The sequence below is a fragment of the Delphinus delphis genome, chromosome 3, assembly GCF_949987515.2.
Source record: "Delphinus delphis chromosome 3, mDelDel1.2, whole genome shotgun sequence".
In the NCBI taxonomy this organism is placed as follows: domain Eukaryota; kingdom Metazoa; phylum Chordata; class Mammalia; order Artiodactyla; family Delphinidae; genus Delphinus; species Delphinus delphis.
In genome coordinates this window covers 70,178,303-70,202,781 of record NC_082685.1, presented here as the reverse complement: position 1 = coordinate 70,202,781, position 24,479 = coordinate 70,178,303, and the positions used below count along the sequence as shown (strand labels likewise).

Below are 24,479 nucleotides of genomic sequence, written 5' to 3'. Positions count from 1 at the left end.
AACCTAACCAAGGAGGTAAAAGACTTATATGCTAAGAACTATAAAACACTGATAAAGGAAATTAAAGATGATTCAAAGAAACTGAAAGATATCCCATGCTCTTAGGTTGGAAGAATTAATATTGTTAAAATGGCCATACTACCCAAAGCAATCTATGAATTTAATGTGATCCCTAACAAATTACCCATGACATTTTTTACAGAACTAGAACAAATAATCCTAAAATTTATATGGACAACAGAAGACCCAGAATTGCCAAACTAATCCTGAGGAAGAAGAACAAAGCTGGAGGCATAACCTTTCTAGACTTCAGAAAATACTACAAAGATACAGTAATCAAAACAGCATAATACTGGCACAAAAACAGACATATAGATCAACGGCACCAAATAGAGAGCCCAGAAATAAACCCACACATCTACGGTCAATTAATCTTTGACAAAGAAGGCAAGAGTATACAATGGAGAAAAGACAGTCTCTTCAACAAGTGGTGTTGGGAAAGCTGGAGAGCCACATGTAAATTAACGAAGTTAGAACACTCCCTCACAGCATACACAAAAATAAACTCAAAATGGCTTAAAGACTTAAATATAAAACATGATATCATACAACTCCTAGGAGAGAACATAGGCAAAACATTCACTGACATAAATCTTAGCAATATTTTCTTAGATCCGTCTCCCAAGGCAATAGAAATCAAAGCAAAAATAAACAAATGGGACCTAATCAAACTGAGAAGTTTTGCACAGCAAAGGAAACCATAAACAAAACCAAAAGACAACCTAAACACTGGGAGAAAATATTTGCAAACAAATAGTCGTGACAGATAAGGGCTTTCCAAAATATACCAGCTCATATGACTCAATATCAAAAAAAACCAAACAACCCAATGAAAAAATGGGCAGAAGACCTAAATAGACATTTCTCCAAAGAAGACATACAGATGGCCAAAAGGCACATGAAAAGGTACTCAACATTGCTGATTATTAGTGAACTGCAAACCAAAACTACAATGAGGTATCACCTTGCACCAATCAAAATGGCCATCCTCAAAAAGTCTACAAATAATAAACGTTGGAAAGGGTGTGGAGAAAAGGGAACCCTCCTACATTGTTGGTGGGAATGTAAATTGGTGCAGCCACTATGAAAAACAGTATGGAGTTTCCTTAAAAAACTAAAAATAGAGTTACCATATGATCTGGCAATCCCACTCCTGGGCATATATCTGGAAAAGATGAAAACTCTAATTTGAAAAGATACATGCATCCCAATGTTCATAGCAGCACTATTTACAATAGGCAAGACATAGAAGAAACCTAAGTGTCCATCAACAGATGATTGGATAAAGAAGATGTGGTTTATACACGCGCACACACACACACACACACACACACACACACACACACACACACACACGCACAATGGAATATTACTCAGCCATAAAAAAGAATGAAAATTTGCCATTTGCAGCAACATGGGTCTATCTAGAGATTATCATACTAAGACAGAAAAAGACAAATATCACATGATATCACTTATATGTGAAATATAAAAAAATGATATAAATGAACTTATTTATAAAATAGAAACAGACTCACATATATAGGAAACAAACTTATGGTTACCAAAGGGAAAGGTGGGAGGGATAAATTAGGAGTTTGGGATTAACAGATACACACTACCACACATAAAATAAACTACAAGGATTTATGGTATAGCACAGGGAACTACATTCAATATCTTGTAATAACTTATGGAAAATAACCTGAAAAAGGATATATATATATATATATATATATATATATATATATATATATATATATATATCACTTTGCTGTACACCTGAAACTAATACAATATTATAAATCAATTATACTTCAAAAAGAAAAAGTTGCCAAGGTAGGAATACATGAAAAATGAAACATACATGCTTTAGACATCTATCTAGCAATCTTTTTATGAAGGGATAAGGATGTTTACTATTGGGAAAATCTGTATTTTTTTTTCTTGCACGTACTCACAGTGTATGGTCTACAGTTTCCAGTTTTTGCTTCTTTCAAGTGAAGTAAGAGTTTATAGTCAATTGAGAAGCAATGTGTAAGTAGAATCACTCCAGATGAGTGATTCTCAAATGTTGGCATCTGAATCACTTGGAGGGCTTGTCAAAACACAGACTGCTGAGCCCCATATGAAGAGTTTTGGATTCGGTAGATATGAGGTGGGATCTGATAACTGATATTTCTAACAAATTTCCAGGTGATGCTTATGTTGCTGGTCAAGGGATCACTCTTTGAGAACTGCTGCTGTAGATTTTCATCATACTTTACAGAAAGTGTCATGTTTTATTTAGAGAAGGAAGAATGTTGATTAGTAGCAGAGTTGGTTAATAGAATGTAGGTTGAGGGTGAGCATAAATAAATACCTATTTTATATAATTGATAAACAGCAATCCACATTTACATGCATTTTTTCCAGAGCACTACTAAATCTGACATAGGATGTTAATAACATGCTGTGAATAGGTGAGTTTACTAGAGATAGGAGGGAGTCCTGGAAATGGGAATGTTCTTTGAAACAGTTCCTTTTCCCAACTGAGCAAGCTGAGTTCTCAGTGCTTCTTTACCAGTAAATTGGGCGTGATTGCAAATACATCACAGGGCTCTCCTGAAGACAAGGCGATACTATAGCTTTTCTCAAATATTTTCATCACTATCTTTCATGGTAGGCAGGGGAAATATTCGGAAAACCCGTAAGTACATATTAGAGAAAAACTTTATTGAGTTATCTTCAGGCCTTAGAAATGAATACATATTTTGTCTAAAATAGATCTGTTTGCTTTAATATAAAAATATTTTACCCAATCTGGCATTATCCATGTTTACCTTTGATTTCTGCTATGAAGAACAAGTACCTCAGTTGGAAAAACTTAGGAAAATGCTTTGTAAATAGTAGTGTATTGCATATGATTTTCTTCTTATTAGATTTTGTTTTATTTTGGCAAGGATATGAGACATTCATTAGCATATCCACTGACTTTGATGTATCATTTACAGATTCCTTATGCTGATATTTGGGTTTTAAATGATCAGACATATGATGAGATCTTTTCCCCGCCAGCTGTTGTCTAAAATCTTAAAATTTTACTTCTAAATTGAGATTCAGAGATGCACCAAGGTCAAAGCCATTTTAAGAGTGTAATTGATGACACATGGATTTATTTTTCTCTTAAATAAAGTAATAAATTAGGGGGCAGTGAATGAATATAACAACTAATGGTTTCTGTGTTACATCATTATACAATCTCTAGCATAATCAAAAAATTTAAATGTGCATCTTAAATTTACACAAAATACTGCTTTAATGTCATTTCCAACAACCTGAAAAAAAATTCCAAAGTATGTATGATCCATTTAATTATTATTACTTGAACATCTCCTACGCTAGTCTCCATGAATGGTACAGAGATAAATAAGACACAATTCTTCCCTGATTCTTGAGAATGTCAAGAATTTTCCATTCTAGCAATTGACCAGAGACCTGCTGAACTTTTCCACTTATAGACAACAACCCACTTATAACTAATAATCTTTAACAGCATGGCTAAAATAACTACCTGGAGTCAGACAAAGGTTGGTGTGAATCAAAGCTCAGCCACTCCCTAGGTATATGATGGTGGGAAGATTACTTCAATCTTTCTACTCATAAGTTTTGCAACCCGTAAAATGAAGCTAATTATATTTGCCATGCAGGGTCTTGTGAAGAGTGGACGTAGTAGATTTAAAACACGAAAAGCAGGGACCAGCACTTAGATCTCCCATCCCTGCTTCTTCCTAGTTGCTTATCTACTAGCTTGAGTTTGTGAGCTGGTCTGACACAGAGCCTGGGGGACCTGTGAATAGAGCTGCCTTGGTCTAGCCTCAGATCACGGTTCTGGGAGCTAAAAGCAAGCAGATCACAAATTATATTTCTCAGTTAGCCTTCCATCTTGTTCCTCGGTATATAAAATCATTCCTTCCTCCTTCTCTCTCCTATGCACTTGCCTGGACGGACATCTGACTGTTTGACTCAGATGCAATTCCTGTTCTAAGATCTCTTTAATAAAATATATGGGATTTGTTGTTCTATGAACCTGATTATACTATGCGGGATATAAACAAACTGTTTATCATTAATAAATGTGAAATCTATGGCCCCTCCCTTTTTCCTAAAAAAGTTTGTCATCAAGGTCTTGTTGGGAATATAACATTAAATAATCCTTATGAAAAAATCATTTGATTTACAGAATTTTTTCTCTAAGAACATAATTTACCAATCTACTTTCTTTTAAATGGAAGTATAATTGATTTACAATGTTGTGCCAATCTCTGCTGTACAGCACAGTCTACCAGTCTACTTTTAATTAAGAATTGCCTGTGTTAGCTGCTAATGAATGCATTTCTGTTATTTACAATCAAATAATATTCGAATGTAGACCTAAAAAAAAAAAACTGTAAATTTTTTTCATGACAATCTGAAATCTGTAGGCAAAGTACTAAAGCTGGTTATTTACAAATAAAGAGAAATTCCTTGCCAAATTTACAGTTTTTCATGCAAGAAATTAATATACATACTCCAAAGTGGGTCTTCATATTGATTCTGGCATAAAATTTGCTGGCATAGAATTGGAACTTAAATGTGAATATACATCAGTAATAGATCATTAACTGAATGTCCATCAAAAGATGAATGGATAAAGAAGATGGGATATATATATACATGTGTGTACACACACACACACACACACACACACACACACACACACACACAATGGAATATTACTCAGCCATAAAAAAGAATGAAATAATTCCATTTGCAGCAACATGGATGGCCCTAGAGATTATCATATTAAGTGAAGTAAGTCAGAAAGAGAAAGATAAATATCATATGATATCACTTATTTGTGGAATCTAAAAAAATGATAGAAATGAACAAATTTACAAAACAGAAATTAGAAAACAAACTTATGGTTACCAAAGAGGATTGGGGGGGCCGGGGGTGGAGAAATAAATTAGGATTCTGGGATTAACAGATACACACCACTATATATAAAATAGATAAACAACAAGGACCTACTGTATAGCACAGGAAACTATACTCGATATCTTATAATAACCTAAAATGGAAAAGAATCTGAAAAAGAACTGAATCACTTTGCTGTACACTTGAAACTAGCCTAACATTGTAAATTAACTGTACCTCAATAAAAATTAGAAAAAAATCGTTACACATGTAATAAATATTTCTCCATTTTGTCATTTACCTTTCACTTTGTGGTGGGATTTTTGTTTTGTGTTGTGTTTTGCCAATCAGGAAAACAATTAAATTTTATATGATCAAATATTAAAAAAAAGACTGTTAAAATCTAAGTTAAAAACAAAACCCGAGAACACTCTTTCTATAAGTGAACATTGCTTCGTCCTTTCCTTTTTTAGCAAGATAAGTGTTTTTGACAAGTTTTCTAGAAGCAGCATGTTGTTCACATTGGACAAAAAAAAGGAAGCTGCTCTGGTCTGGGGTGGTACTGTTAGATTTTTGTCAAATGTAAAACTCACTCAATCCTCCCCAAAATGAAGTACCAGTGTAGCTGGTTCTTTAGTCTTTCTTATGCAGGAAAAAAAAAAAAAAAAAAAATAGAGTGAACACTCACATAAAAACAAGTGCATAAAAGCAAATAAATAGCTTGTCATGAATTTCATGATAAGGAATGACTAAATCCCAGAAGCTAGTTCTAAGGTTTAAATATAGGGCCCACACAAATACTAGTGATCAAAGTTTTTCAAGTAGAATACTTATTCTGAATTACTGATGCCCGCTCAGATTTAGTTGAAAATGCTCCCATACCATCAGAAAAAGAAGCGTTTACACAAAGATGGAAATTCCTATTTTTTTTTTCCACACGGAACTGAAATTGTTCATAGGTCACAGCTAAAAGAGAGGGGAATGTCCAGACTGACTGTCCTTTTTTATTTTCTCAGCTGGGCGTTGTGCATGTCAATGGAATGTATCTGTACAAACAGCATACTTTACATTCGGGAAGTGATAGTTCAGAACAAGCTTTTATAAAACAATACTCCATTTTCTGTGGTTTGGGGGTAAAGCCAAGGCGAAATTTAGATTCCTTCTATTTCATAAATGAACTCCATAATAAACAAAACAAAGTCTATAAAGTAGGTTTATAATATGGTCATTGTGTGCGACTCAACACGACTGCAAAATATCACATTGGACAAAATTAATGCTGCTGAAAATACCTGCTGCCAGCAGCTCTTATAATTACAAGGAAAGGCAACTGGTAATGAATTCTTTTAACTCGGGATTTCAAATCTCGGGACTGAATGTTGCCCATTATCGGAGTTCAAAGGCAACTATCTCTAGAATTGTTCTTTTAATGCTTGTTGGATGGCTTTAGTTGTTCTTTTCTTGTAGGCACACAATTGTCGTCTTGATCTTTGTGATAAAAAGAGCTTCGCTGGATCTTTGTAGTGAACTCAGTTGGCTTGGTAACAGGCCTGTAGTCAGAATTCCAAAGTGGAGAAACAAAGGCTTAGAAATTAGAGGCTGAGAACTGTTTGTTCAGGACTGTGGGAATCTTACCCCAGCTTGGGGAACCAATGGACTCTCTTCATTAGATCCACATTCATCCATAAACTCCCCAATTCCTTGCCCTTTGTCTTTTCCCAAACTAGAGCTTTAACCACAATAAAAACAAATGTGGCAACTTATTTTGTAAATCAATTCATACCAACATTCCCAGCATGCTCTAATTCTTCCCCACCATGTCATAATTCCAAAAGAATGACATTAACTTATTCAACGTTACATTTATTTCCATAATAAGGATGTGTCAAGGGGCAAGACTTTACTTAAAGGCAAAAAAGAAATAAAATAAAAATAAAGGCTGTGTCTAGGCCTATTTGAATGGTGATGAATTGCCTTTCTCCCTGTCCAGATATGGTCCTTTTTCCCAAGTTAATTAAATGACCAAATATAGTCCAATATGAATTTTTAAACTGCTTAGTTTAAAAAATTCAGTCAAATTGAAGTATAATCTGGTAAAATAAATTTCACTGAAAAATACCATATAATAGAAAGAAAACAGCAATTTCACTTCTTTCTTTTTTTTTTTTTACTGGGCGTAAAGGTATTCTTAAACCAACTGACACTATGTCATCTGATTACACAACTGTGACTTGGAAATGCCAAGATTTTCCTTTGTGTGTCTAAATAATGCAAGTTGAATTCAGCAGTGTTCATATAAATACATTAATTACACTGAAGCTTTATTAGCGGGGAGTCATGGGAAGTATGTGAAACACTGGATAAATGTTTTTAAAAGCAAGAACCATTCAAGGTACACAAAAGACAGGACAGTCATAACAACAGCAGGAACCACAACCACAACAAATGAGGGACACTGGTAGCTCAATAATTTTTAGGAGCCTAGGACTGAATTGTTTCTTTTCCTTTTATTTACCACCATTGTTCTGAGTAAAATACTTAAAAAATAGGAAAGATGAAGCCTGAGGCACTGAAAGGACTGATGAATTCTAATAGTGTCCTGTGAGAAAAAATAGAAAGAAGCCTGAACAATAGTGGTTCAGATAAATGGAAACTCAGAGTATTTCGGCTTGGCTATTAGATCTGAAAATTAAGAACCAGGACAAACACAAATTCATCTTAGGAATGCTTTAAAAACTTTGTTCAAATTTGAGAGAATGCCTTACCAATGTGATGTCACATACTCATGGCTGTAGGTCACTTTGTTTCCACATGGTCTTAGGTGACTTCTACATTTCCTTGTGAAATGTGTAGGGCCTTAGCATTATGGAATGAAAGTTGAATGTGGTGTTGGCTCCAGGGCTGTTAGGGAACCATTGACCGAAACTGACTGCCTTGGCCAGGCACGCTGATAACCGCTTGTATGCCCTGTCTCACAACAGGAGGTCCCGATAAAGAAAACTAACCGGGAGAATTCGGGAGGGGCCGAAAGGAGGAGGAAGAAGGAGACGATATATCCTGCCAACCTCTCAGAAGCCCTCACGATGGAATCCATCTTGGCTGAGAGATGCACACGCCACCAGGGAGGACCCTGAGTCCGACTCAGTATGGGCCAAGCAAGATGACTGGCCAGAGACAACCCGGAAACTAACCCCATTACCATGAAACGTGAGACTGCAAGCCGTGTGGCAGAGCAGTTCTCCTGGGTTCCCTTACCTTACTGCTTTCACCCCTTCCTAATAAAGTCTCTTGCTTTGTCAGCACGTGTGTCTCCTTGGACAATTCATTTCTGAGTGTTAGACAAGAGCCCACTCTTGGGCCCTGGAAGGGGTCCGCCTTCCTGCAACAGTGCTATGACTTATAGCCATTGATGAGTGACTGAGCAATTCATGGCTTCATACAAGGAGGAAAATAAATAATAAGAAAGAAATCATGCTACTTACCTTTTGTGAAGCTTGTAGTTTAGTTTACTCTTTTTGCCCTGAGTGAGATGGAGTGCAGAAGCCAATCTAAACTTTATCATTGCAAAGTTGATGAATGGTCACTGCCATATTTATCTTTTCCTTACCTTGGTCTGCCTTCCTTCCTTCTTTCCTTCCTTTCTTTCTTCTACTTTTTTTTTTATTTTACTATTTTGTTGTATATATAATTGTTAAATGCCACTTGGATTACTTCCTGAAAATAGATAGAAATTAAATAAATATAAATACATATTAAGGAAAACACCTTGTGAAAAAAATTTTAAATACACTTTTTAAGCAGTGTCCGGTGTAAGGCAGACGTTTTGCGGTTGCTGGGTACTTTTTAGGCTGTAGTTGCCTCATCTGTTTGTTTTCTGTTTGACAAGATAATCTTTGTGCACCAATGTTCTGTGACTCAATGAAATGAGTAGCTCCCAATAAGCAAACAAACCTTCGTTTTCAGATTCTCTTTTTGAGCAGGTGAATAAAACACATTTTCAGGTGTAGGCTGTGCCTTAACTCATGGGTCCCCATACTGGCTGAGTGTCAAAATCCTTATAAGGTTGTAAAGTATAGATTTCTAGGTATCAGCTCAAATGTATTGAATCAGAACATTTTGCATTGTGCTTTGGAAATTTTTGGGGTTTTTTTAAAAATGTTAATAAAAATTCCCCAGAGAAATCTGATGAATGGCTGAAATGATCCAACTAGATTCCCCCAGAATAATAAAGAGAAAATTCTCTTTTAAACCAGAGGCACAGAGCCCACATTTTCTCTAATTGCATGCTGATCACAATTATTTTTTAAAAACGTATCACTCCTGGCATAAGCATAGTTCTCATCTGATATATAACTGTATATGCATACTTATTTTTATATTCATTTAGTTATTTTTCTTCATTTTTCATGATTTATGTACTAAAAAAAACCACTTATTCTCATGTTTATCTCCCACCAAAAAATCTAGGAACCTTTTTTTTCCCAGTCAGCTTAAAAGACCTGGGTCTAACTCTTCCATTAGCTAATGGTATTCTTTCAATGTTCCCCTTTCCTGCTTCACTCAGTCAAAGTAAATTTCTCTAGTTTGCAAACAAACACCCATTACAGGCTCAGTGACAGAAAGGAACAAACAGCAGGTTGTCTTTCTATACACTTCACAGGACAAGATAAAAATAATTTTCTGGGAATATTTTTGTGTTTTGACAATCTTGTGCCTTTGAATTAGGAAAGGTTTTTCAAGAGTGAAAAACGGACTGTGTGAGTTTTGCAAAGTTATTTCTTATTCTTGCTGGGTTGAGCAGAAATTCTCTGGTGGTCTCACTTGTAAAATATTCAGCAAGAAAGAGCACTCTTCCTGTTTCCACAACTCCTACTCTACTCCAAGCTATCATAATCCTTCAGTAGACTGCCAGAGCTTTCCTGATTGATCTCCAATAAATCCTGGCCCCATCTCACACAGCAGCCAATATCAAATCTATATTGCATCATTCCACTCCTAAGCTCAAAACCTTTGTAAGGGAAGAAAAATCTCTTCCTTTACCCATCTTAGGTTCTCCCGCTGGGGCTCTATAAATCAGACTGGCCAAAGACAGATTAATAAGAGGAAAAACAAACAAGTTTATTAACATGTGCATCACACATGCACACATGGGAGCGCTCAGTGCTGAGTAACTCAAAGGGGTGGTTAGAGCTTGGGCTTTTATACCATCTTAGGCTAAACAAGGAAAAGGGCATATGGGAGCAGCTGCGAATCAGGGAAGGGAAGGGATGCAGAGACAAGGGAGGAACAGTCAAGAAACAATAGTGCAGCCTTGGGGCAGGTCCTTGTTCCACCTCAAAGAACACACAATATCTTTGAGCTCTTTTACAGAACTAAAACCCCTAACAAATGGAAGGTGTTAGCATTCTTCATTCCAGAGAAGGTCACAGTTTGATAACCATGAGAAGCTCATCAGGAGACGACCTGAGGCCAGATTAAAGGAGTGCAGGCCCTGCACACACCCTGATCCTTATCAGCAGCCCCACCTTTGAACCGTTGCTATAAAACTCCTCACCGAAGCCTCCTGGGTTGGGACACACAGTTTTGAGAGGTATGAGCCCGATGTGTCCCCCTTTTCCTGGCAAAGCAATAAAGCTAATCTTTTCTACTTCACCCAAAACTCTGTCTCCGAGATGCCATTTGGCACTGGTGCAAAGAGGCTGAGTTTTCGGCATCAACAGTATGAAACATCATCTGACATATATACTAATAATTTGCTTGTTTACTTACTCATTTTCTTTCTTTCTCCATTAGAATATAAGACAGCAGTGTTTCTTTTTTGTTAACTGCATTATCTTCAGCACCCAAAACATAGAAATATAGGTACGATAGGTATGAAATAATATTTGTTGAATGAATGAGTAATTAATCCTAAGTACCGTGGGAAGTCTAACCAAGTGTATTCATTCATTCATTTGTTGAATCAAGAAGATTCAACAAACCTGTAAAGAACAATGTAAAACTTTAGAATATGCAAAATAAATTACTGGATTTCTTTTCTATGGAATGTTGGAGGCTCCAGGGATTACCTGGTCCTGTACACGTTATGCAACTTTCTACAACTTTGTAAAGTAGAAAATAACTTGTAAAAAACTGACAGTCATGCAAATAATTCTTATCTACAGACAAGTAAATCAATTCTGTTTTGTGGAGTTTCAACTTGGCTCTCCTATTTTAGAAGGAGCCACTTTTGCATACATTTGCAAATTCAATTCAATATTCCTAATTTATATGTGTCTGTTTTTTGGATTCTCCTTTGAACCAGTTGTAACATCTTGCCAGTTTCCTCCTTCAATTTATGAATTAAAACACATCTTTGACATGTGTTCATTTTATATTTATATGAGTCATAATTTTACCTCCTTTTGAAATTTGTCCCTTAACAATTTGGAAATATAACTTATATGATTTTTTTCTTTGTTTGCATATCTTTGATGTAATCATTTTAGAGCTGGCCACTTAATGTCCAGCTCTTTGTTTTGTTTGCTCATCTGTTATGACTAAGTGCACTATTATCTGGGACATAAAATGCATGCTGGTAAAGGAGACATGGAAGAAATAGATTGAAAGGCCAAGATGAGTAAAAATATGGGAGGATACTGGGTGCTAAATGGTAGAAAACTGAAGGAAGATATTGCCTTAGAAGAGAACATTCATTTGTTAATTAAGAACCAGTTACCTTTTTAAGAGTCATTTTAGTTTTCATAGGCAGAGCCCAGTAGGTCTGATGCTGAATCAGGACTCTCAAAGAAAATCTTTATATTTAGGAGCACTTAGATAATTCAGCTACTGGAACAAGTCAAAGAAATATAGAATCGCATCTCATGAAAGTCAAATACAGGCATACCTTGGAGATATTGTGGGTTTGGTTCCAGACCACCACAATAAAACTAATGTAATAAAGCAAGTCACGCAATTTTTCTGGTTTCCCAGTGCATATAATAGTTATGTTTATACTCTATTGTAGTCTATTAAGTGTGCAGTAGCATTGTCTTAAAAAAAAAAAGTAAATACCTTAATTTAAAAACACTTTATTGCTATAAATGCTAAACATCATTTGAGACTTCAGTGAGTTGTAATCTTTATGTAATAGTAACATCAAAGATCACTGATTGCAAATCACCACAACAAATATAATAATAATGAAAAAGTTTGAAATACTGTGAGAATTACTAAATGTCAGAGAGACATGAAGTGAGCAAATGCTGTTGGAAAAAGGGTGCTGGTGGACTTGCTTGACACATGGTTGTCAACAACCTTTAATTTGTAAAAAACACAATAGTTGTGAAGTGCAATAAAGCGAAGTGCAATAAAACAAGACATGCCTGTATAAAAGTAAAACAAAAATGGGCAAAGAAAATATTTTGTAGGGCAGACAATTTTGAACCTGAGTGATGAAAAGCAGATAGATACTGTTTTATGTATTATGCGCTAAAGCTAATGGGAGGGGTTGTGGGAGAGCCTATTTGTAAGAATAATGTGGACATCATCCAAGAAGGCCCCCCACTTTTTTAAGGGTTTCACTCTCTGAGATCTGACATCACAAATGCCTTAATGTGGCTGGAATTCATGAGAAGGCATGCAACTACTGGGAAAATATTAAGAACCCAGAATATTTAAGAATATTCAAGACAGAGGAGATTAGGCTAAAACTCCTTGACACTGACCAGAGCAGCCACTGGTGCTAAATAGAGTTACCCACCACCAACAACCATGAAGGACAGATATAGCCAATAGTACCAAGGAAAGAGCACAACCCCATGGACTGGTGGCCACTGCAGGGCATTAAACTGACAATAGATCCATAAAGGCCCTTTGCCTTTTTATTCATTTTGGCTGTAGGTATTTTTTGTTCCCCTTTGGTGAGAAGGAACTGGCTAACATGGGACTCTGGAGTTGGAACAGATTCTTTCCTTGTTGCTTTGAAAACGTGCTGCTGGTGCAGCTGTTATTTCTATGAAAACGTCCAGTTAATCAAAGAATCAAGGGGCCAAATAAAATAATTTAAGTATAAGTGGCAACCAGATTCTTATAGCCTGAAAAAAGGGAAAAGTGTTTTGCTAATGAAAAAATAGATGACAGTCTATTGCAGGATCATATGGTCCATTTTCTCAGTATATTTCTTGGCAGGGCCCTTTAGTCTGTAGAACTGTGAGGCTTAAGTTACAAATTCAAGGGTTATATAGACCCAAGCTTGGTGTTAAAAAATATTCTATTTGAATAACAGATCGGTTTCCACATTACCATTAGAAGTTTTACTTGCCTGGTAGAGGCCATACAAACCAAGGACTACCTTAAGTGCTTAGTCCAAGGGCCTGGAGTGGAGAAGATGGGGAGAAGCAGGGGTAGAAGTATGGGGTTTGAATGGATCTGGGTAAATTAGTTATAGCATAGAATTGCTCTTTATCCCATAAATGAGTATTCAGGAATAAACCTTACAGTAGTTAATTGTTTAAGGCCACATCAGTTTGGGTGTCTGAGATTTACTTACATAATATGCATATATGCACATAGCATAGTTTATTACGTAATCTTTCGGACAGAATCTCTTAAATCATGCCAGGGCTTAGGCTTGTGTGGCCTAGTAATTTCCAGTTTAGTCCTAGGTTATAACTCTACCTTCTCCTCTGTTAGATGGTTTACAAAAATGTTAATAGGTATAAGCATGACCAAGATCATGAACCAAGTATCATACTGGGAAAGAGATAAAAAGCAAATAAAAAGGCACCATGCTAAATGCTCTCAAGAGGGTCACCTTTCCAATCCAGCTACCCTTACCAGAAAATACCTACATCAAAGGTTAATTTGTTTATGACTATGGTCCACTGCTTATCTGCACAATTTATTAGTCACATAAAATATTTTGTAATTTTGTACTACAATGGATTTGACAGATTTGTCCACATATCTTACATAATGCTTTGATGGGCTCTATTTAAATTTAAGTCTGCATATATTATTTGCAAAGTTTCTAGGCTGGGTACACACACTGTACATATGCATTGTATGCATAGATAGTTAAACCTAACTTAAACCTAACCATCACATTTCTAGGAAATGTGTTGTTTTTCCTATATTTTCTTTGAGTAATCAGAAAAAATTGCATTGGTACTTATATTTAGGCACCAATCAAGCTCCATCTTTTACTTTCAGTGTAGATGAATCTTTCTTTTATATAAATGCATATATTTCTACACAGAAATCCCTCAGCTAATTCATGACACTTGACATTAATCACACACACAGATCAACAAAGACTTTGCTTTCATATAGAAACTAATTTAGAACATATTTCTAAATTACTGCTTGTTATTGCAGTCAATCTAATTAGATAGCTAATGACAATATCTGTTCATAATCAAAGTAGTCAAAAATACCAAGTTTAGTAATTAGACCATATAATTCCTTAACAACTCAATTTGATAATGGCAAAGTACAATGCTTTTAGTCAATTTTCTTCAAAAACTCCTCTATATTCAAAATTAGGAATTCCACAGTGTATTCTTATGACATTTAAAGCTCAAGATGGAGTGGTTAGGTTAGAAAGCACAGCTCCCTCCCGGATTCCATGTGAAATTGCTTGTAAGTCACATTGCATTCTAAAGCCATTTCCCCTCAAACCATTCTGAGGGTATAACATTTACTCTTTGTCACTAATGTTCTTTTCTGTAAGACACACAATTATGAATTGTAACACAATGAAACAATTAATCTTTGGGGGCAATTTTAATGATTTTATAATTATACAAAACTATAGAAAATCATGTTTTCCTCTTTATCAACCCAGATACTCAGGGACATTCCAATTCTAAGACAAAAGCAAAAGGGGGGAGATTCTCTATATTTCTAAGAATATCGTATTAACAGAAATCTATAAACCAAACACAGATAGTGTCACAAACGCAAACTGACACGTGGCATAACGGGTGGTGATGCAAAAATCCAGCCGGAAAAGCACTAAAATAGGCTAATTTCATTTCTCCCAGCTGCCTGCCTTTCAATGCTTTATCTTGGCTATTGGGTTTGAATAAATTTCATCTCCCACACCACAAGTAATGAGCAGGCAATGACTTATGAAGCACAGAGACTGAGTTAAGACAGAATTAGAATACAATTTTAATGAGACGGAGCTGAGAAAGTGAAAGTGCTCCTCATTTGACAGACTTGGCAAAATATGCAATATTATTTCAAATGTTCTTTCCTTTCTACAAAGAAACTGTCAAATATTAAAATAAAAATGAAAAAAAAAATAGGGCTCCGAAGAATTCATTAGGGGTAGATTTTTAATGTGATGAGAAGCTAAAAAATAGAGAAGTCATTTAGGAAGTCAAGCAAATGTGACTTAAAATGTAAACGTGTTAAGTATAAATACTCCTGTGAAAACAAACAGCCCGCTTTGGTTTCTCTGGAAGAAAGAAAAGCACATTACCATTCCGACGACATGCATCTCTTTGAAATGAGGTCCAGAAATTGTTGGGGAAATGGAGAAGAGACAAATAGTTTCTTTGTTACCACTTACTCAGAAGTCTATAAAATAATGTTATTATATGGCCTTGAAATACACTGAAAATAAGCTGATATGGAAACAAGATAAACTCAGGCATGAAGTTCTTTTTCTGAGGCCCAATGGTCAATGTTCAGGACAGGAGAAAGAACCTAATGGAGGTGGTGGGGACAGTCCCCAGAGATGTGTAAAGGGAATGGTCCCTGGATAATAAGAAAGGTTTGCATCAAAATGAAACCATTTCTTTTCATATTAAAAAAATTACAGGGTACTTGTTCTGTGAAACACTTAGATGCCACAAAATAAAGAGAACAACTGAAAAAGTTAAGAACTCCAACCCACCAAAGACAATGCAAAGGAATTTTCAAGTGTGTTTTCCCACTCAGCTTATGTAAAGGATGCCCCATCTTCCTTACAAGGCCTGTACCTTCTCAGCTGGGCTGAGCTGGAGCCTGGGTCAAGCTGAGCCACACAGCAAGGCTACTCACATCCTGCATTTTAAATCTATTCCCCCAAACATCCCCTCAAAGGTAAAGGAGTCTTTTTTCTCCCCCTTCTCCTACCTATTCCACACTGTTTCTTTTTCTTAGTGATTACTTCCTGTCGGTTTTTCTAGTGCATAAAACATCTGTGATTTGTTGCAGGCGTTCAGTATTTATACGGAGAGCCTCACAGCAGGTGCCACTTGCAAAAAAGAAGGCCCCTGCCAACGTGAGCACACCATTGTTATCCCATGACCCCGGGGGTCACGCTGCTGGTACTGCACAATGTTTAGCAAAGGAAGGCTTCTTCCATCAACAACTGATAAAACAGTGTTTCGTCTGGTAGGCTAAACGTTTTATGAAATGATAAACTAGTATCTAGACATCTTTGAAAATGAATATGTGGGCTTTCAAAATTATGGGCAGATATCTGATTCTGATTTGCAACCTGTAGCATAAAAAGGAAGAAAGAAAGAAAGAAAGAGAGAGAGGGAGAGAAAGAAAGAAAGAAAGAAAAAATTTCTAATGCTGACGAACAGTCTCCCTTGGTGTCCCCAGGCTCCCATGCCCCAAATCTACTTCCTTGACTTTGAAGTCTGGGTCCTCTAAAGCTGTGAAATTTCCTGGATAACAAACAATGCTGAGGAAACTGTGTTGTGAGCAAATAAATTTGATAGCCATGGGACCTGTAAATGTCGTTTGTGTTTAACACTCAAAAACAATGACCAAAAAAGGGGTGTGCAACGTTTTCTCATAAAGGTCCCCATTCTTTAAACAGCGTGTTAGAAATTTAGTTAAAGGCATTTAATGGAGCTAATTATAGTTTGTGAATCTCACCAGCTTTCTCCTTGTTGTTGTTTTGCTGCATCCTCCGCTAAAATACCTTATGGAGTTTGCTTTAGCCTAGCTCTCTACAGCGATACTCCACATTCAACATGCCCTCCTTCAGTGTTTCTATTGCAATGGATTGTGAACATCAAATCCAAGAAATCCAAAGAAAGTCCAAGGCAATACCAGGAGTTTAAAAACTGCTTTCCCAAGTATAGACAACAAATCATGTGTTTGGCGTGTTACGGGTAATCCTTTTGGGTGACCTAATTAAATTGGTAGAAAAATTATGTCATATATAAAGGTATAATGTATGATGTTATATATAAAATAATACAGAATTGGAAGATGAATTTCCAATTCATGAAAGAAGATGAAGTTTTAATTGTCTAGCATGCTATGCATTTACAATATGTATGGGGAGAGGTAACCCTGCCAGTTTATGCCCACTCAAGATTCTTAAAGAAATTTTGATTTTCACAAATAATAGAGTCTTGTTTCACAATCCCCTTCTTACTTTCCCTTTCCCCCACTTCCACACACACACATCTAGTTCCTAATAAAGGACTATATTTAGTCCTCAATAATAGGATATAAAATATTCTTGGGCTTCCCTGGTGGCGCAGTGGTTGAGAGTCCGCCTGCCGATGCAAGGGATACGGGTTCGTGCCCCGGTCCGGGAAGATCCCACATGCCGCAGAGTGGCTGGGCCCGTGAGCCATGGCTGCTGAGCCTGCGCGTCCGGAGCCTGCGCTCCGCAACGGGAGAGGCCACAACAGTGAGAGGCCCGCGTACCGCAAAAAAAAAGAAAAGAAAAAAGGATATAAAATATTCTTTATCTGTCACTTTGTCACTTGTATTTAATGATAAGGCAAAAATTAATATACTAGGTACTGCTTAACTCTCCTAAAACTTTAGGAATCTTGTACAGAAAAGGCAGAGGTGGACCTTAGGCAGAGCCTCGGGCTTGGGGAATGGAGCACACCCTTCTCATTCTCATTGCCCTGGGTTCTAGATACTATATCCCATCCATTCCTTCCCCACTAACTTCTTCCTCCATTTTGCTTTTTAACTTTTTTCCCACATGGAACCATGTGTATACCTCCACTGTGGCAGGTACTTAGCATACTTATTACCTGTCAGCATTTCCCACTAGTTTCTTGAAGGCAGGGGTGTGATCACGTTCACATCTTTGTGTCTAAGGATTACTGTATTGGTGTTCAGTCATCATAAGGATGGATACTGAAATAGTGGCTAACGCAGGACAGTGAGGGGTCCATGGTCACTCTAGAATGCGGCCTTCGATTCCCAGGAAGCAGGGACCATAAACAGACATAGTGTATGGCATCATCCAGAGTATGAGAGCTGAGAGGACACACTAGGTATGCCTCTGTCCCTCAGTTTCACTCCTGACTTTCCAAAATGGTGTCACAGAGAAATGAGGATTGGACTGTATCAGATTCTCTGAATTGGTGCAACCTTTCTACTGATATCAGTACTATCTGAACAAAATAGGGCAAATTCCTTAACCTGTCAGATGCAATTTCTCTCATTAGAAATACGGGATAATAGTACCTACCTCACAGGATCAAATGAAATATCACTTGTAAAGCACTGTGCAAGCTCAACAAATCTTATTTCCCTCTCCTTTACTTTCATCCAAGGAATTTCTTTTCCCTCTTGTATATCTGACATTTAGAAACTTGGCCTTGTGTCAATGTCTAAGCAATGATCATGTCAAGGATCAGTAAGCATTATTTAGGAAGAGTGTTTTTCACAGCTTTCCCAGCCACACTTTTCATGGTGAAAGGTTTATCTGAGAGGTGATTTCAGTTATTCTGCAGGAATTAAGATTATTCAAGGAGACAAAGGCATTGATCATCTTCTCTTTGCTTCTTGCTTTCCTTGACCCCTGTGGTAGCTTTACCAACCTTCTCTATAACTGCGTCATGTAACTTAAAGCTGGCTTTTGGCAAGAAGATAATGAATCCCACCTAGCCCATTTTCCTTGATCCAAAGGAGAATATTTCTCCTGATTATGTTTAAAAAAATTTTAACTGTGGTAAAAAAACCATAAAATTTATCATCGTAACTATTTTAAGTGTATGGTTCAGTAGCATTAAGTATATTCACATTGTTGTATAACAGAAATCCAGAACTTTTTCATCTTGTAAGACTGAAACCTGCTAGTGGGAAGCAGCCGCATAGCACAGGGAGATCAGCTCGGTGCTTTGGGACCACCTAGAGGGGTGGGACGGGGGAGGGAGATGCAAGAGGGAGGAGATATGGGGATATATGTATATGTATAGTTGATTCACTTTGTTATAAAGCAGAAACTAACACACCATTGTAAAGCAATTATACTCCAATAAAGATGTTAAAAAATATATATATATATATACACACAGGTAAAAGCTCATTGTGATAAATTCCCCGAGACTTGCAAAAAAAAAAAAACAAACAAAACTGAAACTCTATGTCCATTAAACAATAACTTCCCATTTTCCCCTCCCCTAGCACCTCTGATTACATTTTTAATTGTTGATTTTGGTCTGGTTTCAGATATGGTGATACAGAAACATGTATTTGGTAATAATTAGAATATCTTTAAAAAATAGTCATCTTTCATTTGAAAAACACCTATGTTCACAAAAGTGGTACATAAAATACTCATTTTCTGCTACACATAACATTAATAATAGAAGTAATTACCCAAGAAATATGGATCTCACCCGTAAGATACTGGGTGAATGTTTGTAACCCTGGGCTCTGATTTGATTGAGAATGGAAGACAGTGGAATGTGAAAGGTTGGTTTTCCTAGAAGATGGTGATTTTGTTGGAGGCGACTAGATTACACGCTGTTTAGCCACGTAAAGTGATTCTTGAAATCGTATCTAGATAATTGAGGTCAAAGTAATTTGGGGGCATCTAATCTACCACTTCTCTGCCTCATTTGGCATATTTAGATTCAGCCTGTATTAATATTTGAAGAAGGCTTATTGTCTTTGAATAAGTTACAACTTAGAACACTAATTGTTAAACATGTACTACAGTGAAACCACAAAATTTGAAAAAAGAAGTTAGCAACAAAGAAGGAGAATTTGACTTCAAATTCTTAGTTATTATGTATGACCATATTCCGTTTCCATTTTCTGATTTATCTGCTAACCTTCTGCACTGATCTCAGCTAGAAATATAAATCCTAATATCACATTTGCCTAGCATTGCCAATACTTTTTCTTCCTAAAGTGCCACTAAATGTTTTCTTTCATCTTCATTCTCCATATATAAACAAAATAGTTTTTAAACATTAAAAACATTATCTTAAAGAGGTTCCATTATAATCTATCCCTGAAAATGATAAAAAACAAAGAAATACCATGCCACAAGTTGGGAAAGAATACAAATTCCATTATATAAGCATATTTCTTAAAAAAATCCCTCTACTTATATATTCTTACTGACACATTTTGCCATGATAGACATAGTTAAGATGTCCTTAATTTTATTACTACACCAGATTTTAAAACCACAATAAAAAACAGTATTTACTGTTGCATTTCTTAAAGTCAAATCATTCTGACAAGCTAAGGTCACTTCAGTTTAAACCCCAAAATGTTCCCATCCCTTAGGAGGCTGGGTTGTTATTAATATTTTTGTCAAGAAAGAGTAGTGAATGATGCAGTCTTTTTCAGTGAGAAAATGAAAGGTGTATTCCGTTGTGGCTGGGAAAGAGATGATGTATCTTCCACAGACTCGGTGGAGGATTCACTGCCAGCTTCTTCACGGTGTGAACTCCTGATTGAAGCACCAGCTGTGATCCTAGGTTTCAAAGAGACCTTGGAAATGGCAAAGCAAGACCCTGTGTTCAGAACTGACAAAACCCAGTTGACAAGAGAAGCAGTAACTACTCTTTCGGAATGCTCATCATGGGGAATGTCATTGACAAAAAGAAAAGAGTGGGGGAAGGAGGGGAAAAGGAGGCTTTTGTGTGATACTACTTGACAGAACTGAAATCAAATTATAATGCCACAGAAATAGGAATTTTCTTCCTTATCCATTGCACGTAAGACAAATAACTTGGTCATTATAGACAAAATAAGTAGTTGGAAGAATATTTCTTTCTGAAGTTAGCCTCCTCAATATTATTGGATGTTCTCTGGCTCATAGTATTAACAGAACAACCTGTGAGTAAGTCTTGGCCTGATAGGTTTAAGGAGATTCCAGAGCGTCCTAAATTATACCCACATTGTCACCCCTGTAGCTCCAAGGTAGAGTTAAAAGGCCTCTGCAAATTACCCAGGAATGAAAGGCAGTCATTTCTCCCCTAGAAGGATGGCTTCTTTATTATTCTTAGCTTCTAAACACTTTTAAATATTTTTTTTCTCTCTTTTGCTAACCGCAGCCACAGAGAAAAATGTGTATAAGGAAGTTATTGTTTTGCAGCAAAACTGTTGATATGTCCTTTGGTGCCCCTTGGAGACTTCCACTCTAGGGCGTGGAGGCTGTCATCATGCACAGGTCTGAGCTGACCTCCCTGATGGTGCCTGAGTTGCATCCTCGGAAATCAGAGATGCCCCAATGGAAGACCATGAGACAGCAGTCTGCCCATGCCCAAGCTCGCTGGGCCCAGAGGCACAAGAACAGCATTATCAAGAGTGCGCCATGCAGTGCCAGGCCATTACGGAACAGCAGTTCTCCATCTCTGCCAGAGGACCTCGCGTAGGGCAGCATATTATCCTCAGCCATGAAGCTCCATCACAAAGAGATGGTCTCCAGAGGGCTCCAGGACAAGCCGGGGAAGGCTTTACAGAAACGCAGTCCCAGCTGCATTCGAAAATCTGTCTTGCTAAACTCAGTGTACTCCGGACCTTCCTTTTAACCTCAGAATTACCTCCCTAGATACTGGTCAGTCAGTTAGACAGTGTTTATTTAGTGACCCGAGGCTGAGAAGATGAACTTCCGAATACTTAATTGTTTAAATCAAGATAAGTAGCAAAACTTGTGATGTTATAATCAGGTTCTTGTTCACAAGACAATTTTGAATGAGGCAGGGTATTAAAAACAATCTGTTTACACTAGCTTACACTGTTTTTGAACATTGGTAAGTCTCTAGAACGAATCGATTAATTCATATTTTTTGCTGTCGTACATGGTAGAACTTTTATTGGCTTTGTTTCTCATGCCACAAACCTTACAAAAAGCTGGGAGGTGATCACGTGCATCCCCTGCCTCTGAGCCTCTGATGAATCTAGTCATGTGAGAAGGATAGGGCTCTGCCCTCTTCTGATTCGCTGGCAATAGACCTTCAGCTAACAGCATATCTTGCTCAGCCGAAGATGGAGTGCTAATCTAGAGGGACTTGAAATGGCTCTGGCATTTTCTAGATGACAGCTCCTATTTTCCACTGGCTTCTGGCACATGTGCTATCATCCATCTATGTCAGGAAGACACTTGCTTATCTGGTTGCTAGAAATGCTTTTGCTAAAAACACGTAACTGCAGTTCATCAGTCTTGTGAGCAAGTTGTTGATTTTGCTAAACTAAGTTTGAACTCTGCTGTGGTTCTGTGATATGACATCTATTTTTATTAGATATTGTCATGATTATTTATAGTGTCTTGGAAGTATACTAGAGTTTACAAAAAGGCAAGTTAATCAGCCAGTTGAGTGGTGCAAAACAAAAGTTTCAGGACTATGGTGTACACATATTAACTTCATTCTTCATTTTTTGGCACCTCTTAATTAAGAGATTACTTACTAAAGAAGAGATAGAAGTTGAATCAGGACCATAAAAAAACAAAATTCAATACAAATAATGTATGTTTTACAACAAATGCTGGCAAGTATTTTAAAAAATTTTATATAAAACCAGTCATCTAATTATAACTCATGAAGTACTATCAAATATCAAAGAATATCACAGAATATATCCTTAATTAATTTGTAGAAATAACATTTTTATTTCAACTGGAAAATACTTATTTTTCTGACATTCTTTTGGTTTTTACCAGCCTGCTCATGTCCTCCTGGTTCAATCAAGACTTGACCACTCAAAACTTGGGCAAACTCTGTCTAACTGGTTCAAGCTAGCCCTAACCTTTCAGGAAGCTTCTGAAGAGTTCATATGCACCACAACCAGCTAAAACTCGTTCAGACCCCTTTGGCATATATTAACTCACAGCCAGTAGGGTTGTTCACAGTGCCCAAAGCAAGGACATGCCACATAACCTTTCAAAAGTGGTACCTGGATGTCAAAATCAAGTGCTATTGCCATCTGGCTTTCCTCATACTTGCCAGTCTGGGCCACACCCTCTCTTTCTCTTCTCTCCCTTCCCTTCACACAAACACAGACTCATGGCCCTCCTGCCAGCTGCTGGGAGTCTGCCATGAGTCCTGATTAATGGGCATGGATGGAGGAGCCAGGGAGAGTCAAGGGATGTTGACTCAGTCAAGCAGCTGCCTACTTTCTTTCAGCCTTTTAAAATTGAGTGGCTGTCATAGTCACCAGAGAAATTTTTGGTAAGAGCTGTTTTAAGATTTGCTGCCCACCAGGAGCCTCGGCCTTGTAGAGGACAGATGAAGCCAAGGGCTGAAGCCAGTACCACAAGGCTTTCCTGAGAGGGTCTAATTGTGGGTGGGAGGTTATAAAGTGGCTCCTGAGTGTGCAAACAGCCCCGGAACTCTTTCCTTGTGTCCATTTCAAACTGATGAAATGGATTCTGAAGAAAGGATAGGGACCTGAATATTATAATATCAGGAAGATAGTTGAGTACCATTTGATGTGTAAATAAAATCAGAAAAGTGATTGCAATGACTAAAGAGACAAAATGACTAGGTATCTCTCATATACAGAGGCACTATATTATATTTCTTGAAAGGAAAAGGAATACAAAAAAGTGAAGAAAGAGAAAATGGAAAATCTTGGATTTATTTTCCTTGTAGTAAAATGGAAGCATGTTGGAAACAGATTTGTCTTTGCCTGAAGGGGTGATGATACCAATTTTACGACAAGGAATTATATTTCTAAAAAATAAAAAGAAACAAGGTTTGATAAAAACCTTTCAATTGATTAGGTTTGACAGTAAAATAAGTTATTTACTCTTTTAAAACTCTCACAGATGTGTTTATTTTTTGAAAACCAAATTTTATGTTATTTTGCAACTTATGAGACACATACACAAAAATATTAAAAAGAAAATCAAGTGCCTCCTTTTCTCCCTGGATCTCTGTCTGACTCTTTTAAAAATGGATGAAATAACTTACATAAAGCAGAACAAAACCAAATAAAATGTATATGAACTTTAGCCCCACTGATGTGAATGAGACTTTTAAACAACGAGCGCTTTGGAATTTTATACTAATCCCATTTGACTATTTTTTTTCATGTCATTTCTTCAGCTATATCAATAAAATTAACTGCCGATGAAATTTTGACAGTTATGCCTGTGATTTTCAGCGTGATATAGGTCAATACTTTCAATTAAAAAAAACATCTTGCAATATACATCTTTACAAAGGAACAAAAGCAATGTTAAACCTCCACAACTGTAACATATCTGTTAAATACTACTGTTAGCAGTAGTATTACAACTGTATTCTGAGAACAGAATCAGAAGAAATGAGATT

At 36.8% G+C, this 24,479-nt stretch overlaps 1 pseudogene; it reads right to left on the bottom strand.

The window, feature by feature from the left end:
- Positions 1-24,479, bottom strand: part of LOC132423328 (putative elongation factor 1-alpha-like 3) — a 193,700-nt pseudogene that overhangs the window by 145,593 nt on the left and 23,628 nt on the right.